Consider the following 6,317-nt stretch of genomic DNA (forward strand, 5'->3'; position numbering starts at 1 on the left):
CTGCTCCTTGTGGTGTTCCTCGGGTGCCTAGTGTGATCTTCTCACTGTGGAGGTCTGCAATATGAAGTTCTGCTGTACGGTTATGAAGAAAGTCGGCGATGTAGTTGTAAGTGCGAGTGCCTACATTCATGTGTGAGAGGTTTGCCAGGATGGAAGCATGTGACACGTTGTCGAAAGCCTTGCTGACATCTAGGCTTAGGATGGTTCGTGTAGCTCGGATGGGTCTCGGATCGAGGATGTCGTGTTGGATTTGCCACATAATGTCTTGAGTGGAGAGGCCGGTTCTGAAGCCGATCATAGTGGGGGGGAAAAGGTCCTCTTGGTCTACGTGAGTGTGGAGTCTATTGAGTATGACGTGTTCCATGACCTTTCCCAGGCAGGACGTGAGCGAGATGGGCCGAAGGTTGCCCGGCTCGAGTCGTTTGCCTGGCTTAGGTATGAAAATCACTTTGGCATGCTTGCAAGTGTCTGGAAGGCGACCCTCATGCCAATGTTGGTTGAAGAGGTCCGTGAGTGCTTCGACGGACTGATCTTCGAGGTTACGAAGCATCTTGTTGGTTATGTGGTCGTCGCCAGCGGCCGCGGTGGTTTTAATCTGGTTGAGGGCGGCGCGGACTTCTCCTGCCGTGATGTCGGCGTCCATGTTGGTGTTCTGAGCACCCGTGTATCCTGAAGGGATGGGAATTTCAGTGGAAGTATTGATGTATTTGTCTTTCAGGGTAGCGAGGAGTTCCTCATTTGTTCCCTGAAAAGCGTGTATGACACGGGTGAGGTTCTTGTGAGATGTGGATTTGGTGTGAGTTGGGTCCAGTAAATGTCTGAGCAAGAACCACGAGTTTTTGCATCCTAACTGGCCGTTAAGACGGTCGCAGGTTTGATGCCATTGCTCCTGACTCAGTTTGACGGAGTAAGCTTCGATCTCTCGCTCGAGGCGAACGAGACGGAGCTTGAGGGGTCGATTGTGCTTTTGGCGGAGCCAGCGAGCCCTAAGACTGCGCTGGGCCTCCCACATGTGTATTAGTTTGGCGTCGGGAGAGGGGCCATCCTCGTTCTGGGTAGTCGTGGAGGTGGCATTGGCGGTGTCTTCGAGAAGTGCGTTTGCCCATGCGTCCAGGTCGTCTATGGGGGCCGAAGTGCGTTTGGCGCGCACGTATCGGAAGGCGTCCCAGTTAGTGTGCCTGATTGTTCGGTTGGGGGCTTTGCTGTGTGTAGCCGTGAAGGTTGTGCTGAGAACATAATGGTCGCTACCTATGTTCATGCCGAGGTTTTCCCAGCGTGCGTCTGGGATGTTGCGGGCGAAAGTGAGATCGGGGCAGCTGTCCTGTGTGACACTGTTTCCAATGCGAGTAGGCCTGTCGGAGTCTAGGAGTAGTGTCAGGCCCAGTGTTTGGGCTGTCTCCCACACTTTGGCTCCCTTACGACCGCATGCTTTGCGGGGGTAGCCCCACTCGGTATGCGGCGCGTTGAAGTCACCTAAGATGAGTAGCATCCCTGTTTGTGCAGTCGCGCAGGCCTTACGAACGAGGGTTGCCACTTGTGTGCTTTTGTCGCTAGGGGGGCTGTAGACGTTAAGGATGTGGAGCGGGGCTTGTGAGCGACTGTTCGGTAGGACCTGTACGAAAGTGTGCGGAACCTCGGGGTAACTAAGGTCTATATGATTAGCTGCTAAATTGCGGTGGACCAGGATGGCGGTGTTGGGCCGTTGGTCTGGTGTCGTTTGTTGGTTATATGCGGCGTAGCTGGTAAGTTTCGTGTCCATGTATGTTTCCTGAAGTGCGATGATGTGGGGGGTGTGCGGCTGGGCCTGCAGGGTGTGCTCCAAGGCTCGCCGCTTCGCCTTGAAGCCCCTGCAGTTCCATTGCCAAACTGTGAAGGGGGAGCTAGCCATCGCGTTTCCCGTAGGGTTCGGGGCGCTGTGATAGCGCGACGGGTGATTTAAGAATGCCGCCTGCACGTGAGCGCGCGGTTGCACTCTCCGATGTGGCGACAATAATGGGTGCTGGGTAGTTAGGAGGGGTTGGCGACTGCAAGGGGGTTGCTGATGTCGGGGGATTCGTGAGGGCATCGAGCCTGGCATGAAGGGTTTGGATGTTGGCTGCCATTGTGGCGCAGCTTTCTACTAGACGGTCAATGGTGGGGGCGAGTCGAAGGAGGGCGCCCTCGAATTGGGCCATGCGCGCATCAGCTGCCTCGAATTTGGCATCTATGTCTGCTTGTGAGGAGGGGAGAGGTGCTTTACGCTTCGTGCGCTTAGGCTGCTCAGTGTCCATGCGTGGATCACCTACAGGGTCGGATGTGGGAGCGTGAGCCACCTGCTGTGGTTGCAATTTGGGGTTTGCCTGTGCTGATTCTAGGCTATGAATTTTAGCGTTTGCTTTGGCCAATTGTAGCTGTAGTTCCTTGACCATATCTGCCAGCTCCCTTACCTGTGAATCTGGTGGAGAAGCGGTGACTTGTGCAGGAGTCTTCCATCCAACTTGTTTGGCTGCTTTGGTCCCCGGCCGGGCTTGAGAGCTGGCCCGAGAGCTGGGTGAGGCGGATGTGGAACGGCTGCGAGTGCGGCTGGAAGGGCTGTCGCTGCCGTCGCTGCCAAGCGGGGGGAAGGAGCCGTCCCGCAGTAGGTTGTCGTCGCCGCGTTTGCGGTCTCGGGACCGGGACTGGCGTCCGGGGTTTGCCAAGTTGGAGCCGGTACACACTAAACAAATTCTCACCCTTAAGGGTGCAAATCAGCTGTCCCCAGACGAACACCCTTTTGGGTGCTAAAAAGGGTGCAGAGATCAGCACCTTCAGGAAGGGTGCACAGCATGAAAGTTTAGAGGGCGCGCATCAGTCCAAGGCTTTTTTGCTTCGTGGGTGGATCAACGTGGAGCACCCTTCCAACATGCATTCGTAGAGGTGCTTTGGAAAAATAGTACCCTTTAATGAGGGTGCAACCATTACATCCTGTAAGGTATCATTAAGTGCACCCTTCATTAAGGGTGCTGATCTCTGCACCCTTTTTTAGCACCGAACAATTGGAAAAGGGTGTTCGTCTGGGGACAGCTGATTTACACCCTAAAGGGTGAGAAATTGTTTAGTGTGTATCGGTGTCAGTGACCGACGGGGAAGACTTGGGCCGAGTGGAGGACGTGAACCGGTATTTGCAGCTTCTGCTGCCTGTAGGGTGGGCACCTTTGCAGACGATGCATGAGGCTTGGCACGTGGGCGGTTGGCCAGCTGGAGGAGGGTCATGGGCTGCGCCACAGCGTCGGCAGGTCGGTTGTCGCGGGTGGGGGCACACATCCGCCCTGTGGCCTAGCTTCCGGCAGTTGAAGCATGCCTCCGGACGGCGTTTGTAGGGGTACACCTCAAAAGTGAAGCCGAGATACCTCACGTAGCGGGGTAGCTTGGCATTGGCGATAGTCACCACGAAATGTCGTGTGCGGCCCATGCGGCGTGCGGCGACTACGGGGAGATCAGGGTTTCGAGCTTGGAGCTCAGCGAGGATCTCAGAGTCGGTCTCGTGACTGTAGGCTCTGTATATGATTCCTCGAACGGAGTCATCGGGGGCTGGGGCGTACGTGGCTACCCGGATGGCATTGGAGTCAATGGTTAACGTTTGTATTTTAGCATACAGGAACGCCCGTTCTTTTTCCGGTGTGCTGATGGTAACAGTGTTGTTTGCGGGGTGGATGCGGACTTGGTCGGCGGTGATTGCAAGGCGGCCGTCGATCTTGGCGGCGTTGTAGATGGCCATCGCCAATTTTGCCGGGCCGACTGCGTTGAGGTCGACGGTACCTTGTGGTCGGAAGACGATTTTGTAGTCCTCTGTAGGCAGGCGAGGAAGTGGTCGTTTTTTAGTCGGCGGTGGTGGACGGCCGCGGGGTCGTTGGTCTGACAGGACAGTGGTGGCTGCAGGCGTTTGGGTGTTGGCCGGCGGCGTTGCCGGTGGTGGCGGGCGTCTGTAGCGGCGTTGCATTTCGAGCGCCGTCCAAGTGCCATCGGCCAGCTCCGCGGCGGTAACATCCGTGCCGGTGACTGTGTACTGCATCTTTAAATGCAGGGAAGCGACGTCGAGGCGAAGCGGGCGTCGCCGCCGCAGGTGGGAGCAGAGCACGCACTAGGCGTGCTGAGCCGTTAGGCCTAGCTCCCGCGGTCGGGCGTTGCCGCAAATCGGCCGTAAAGTTGAAGACACTCGCCTGAAAGTAGTTAAAAGTCCCACAGGTGACGCCGGATGGGTGGCGGGCCGTCCTGTGAAAAATTGGTGGCTGTAAATAGCCGGAAACTGGTGAAATCGCCGGAAAATCGCAGACCGCATATAAGATGCGTCCGCTCGCTCCGAGCGCAGTCGGCGTTTTCCTATGCGTTAGGACCGATGCAACTGCTAGAGGTGAAAGATTGTGGCCGATTACGGAAATGGCAAAGGTGGGCTGAGTGGTGTCTTCCGCGGCATCTACGTAGACAGCCTCCGTGTGTTCGTTATAATGTTTTTATAGTGCCTGGGCTCTTGCTGCGCGTCGCGCTTGGTGGTGGACTGGGTGCATCTTTTTTGGGAGTGGATGTACTGTCAGAAGGAGGAAAGCGCGGCGCTGCGCATCGGCGGAACACCTGTGGCTTGGTGCTACTAGCGGCGCATGCGCAGTAGCGACAAGGGAGCGAGAGAGAGAGAGGAATATCCGCGGCGAGGCGCGCGTTGTGACGTCATATTCTTCCTCGGAGCATCGCCACGGTGAAATCGCAAGTTCGCGGCCACTAATGCTTTCGCTGTAATATATGCGCTTCGCCTCAGTGTATTGTAGTCGTTGCGGAGAGCGCGAAAAAGACGCAACAACGACAGAACGAAGCGAGGAAGAGACAATGCGCTCAAGAGACGCCAGAATAACGCGCCGCACGACTTGAGAATCGTTTAAACGAAGATGCAGACAGAAGAAGTCGTGCCACGTCCCGGAGTGACAAACTGCGGAGGAGACCGGTTTGAGTTCTCGAGAGCGTGAGAATGAGACGCTGCGTAGACGACGTGCCGGGGAAACGAAGCTTACGCAATTCAACTAGGGTTAACCAGAGCTAAACCACAGCCGATTTTTTTTCTTTTCGTATGTGGTGATGAGGACGCCGGCAGCTTATTGATGGCTGCTGGCGGGGTTTTGGCACAGCGAGCCAGGTAACGATGTTGCATTAAAATATCTCTCCTGCTGGTGCGCTTAGCAATTTCATTATGCCTCGCAATTTGTGCAGCTTTATGTTCCCCGTGGCCTTCTCAGCGCAGCTGCATTAACGTTTGTTTACCGTGCACGTCGCGCCTCGGTTGATCAGTAACAAACGTTGGGCTCCTGAGCATGGGGGCGTCAGAAAAAATTCCGGCCGCGGCAGCCGCGTTTCACCAAAAGCGAAATCCTAAACACGCCCCTGTGCTGATCGAGTTATGCCAATGCACGCTGAAGAACCACGCGAATCTGGAGACCCCTGCTACGGGGCCGCTTTCTCTCTTCCTCATTTAGCCCCATCGCCCACGGAGCACCTGAGCCCTTCACCGAGATACGACAAAATTGCCGTGCGCATTTCCATTCGTCAGAATCAATTTATCAGAACGTTCGCAACGTCGAGGTTACTAAGGCACGGCGGCGGACCCAAGGCTCGCTTTGTTCCTGGCTCACTTTGTATGTGAACACTTGAAATACGCAGTGCGAAAATGCAAAAGCAGCCCGCGGAACGTAACGCGTTACAGCTGCCGCTGTGTCCCCTAAATAGCCTATAACAAAGCTGTTACAGCTCTCGCTGTGCAAAAAAAGGCTTAGGCTGGAGATTAGCTCAGCTATTTCAGGATATACAAAGCGAAAGCTGTCGACATTCATTGTATTTATTGGCGTTGGCGTTGATAACGTTCTAGACCGACAATTTTCAAGAAAGGAAGCGCGCATAACTGGCTCCCTGGGTCAGTGGACGCTTCAATCACGCTTGGAGGTACGTGGCGTTGGCGAGAGAAAGTTGTGGGCTCAATGCATTAGAGCTGACAACCTTGTGGCAGACACGAGACATCGCGGCAATACGCCGCAGTGTTGATTGCGTGACCAACCTCATGCGATCAACCATTTATTTAACTAACTCCTGCCAGCGTGGGACGGTGGGTGCGCCGCATGTCCAGTGTGCGGAACGCACTAAAATTACAGACTCCAAGCCGCGTCTTCTCGGATAGATCACGTGATCAGGAAGCAGCCACTCCGGGGCTGTGGAGCCCTGACGCAGCAAAGTCACGTGATGCGCTGTTATGGCAGCGGTACAGCAAAAAAATTCACGGTCAAACGTGTGGCGACGGCAAAATCACTCCGACGATAGTAGTT

The sequence above is a fragment of the Amblyomma americanum genome, chromosome 3 (genome assembly GCF_052857255.1).
Source record: "Amblyomma americanum isolate KBUSLIRL-KWMA chromosome 3, ASM5285725v1, whole genome shotgun sequence".
Taxonomy (NCBI): Eukaryota; Metazoa; Arthropoda; class Arachnida; order Ixodida; family Ixodidae; genus Amblyomma; species Amblyomma americanum.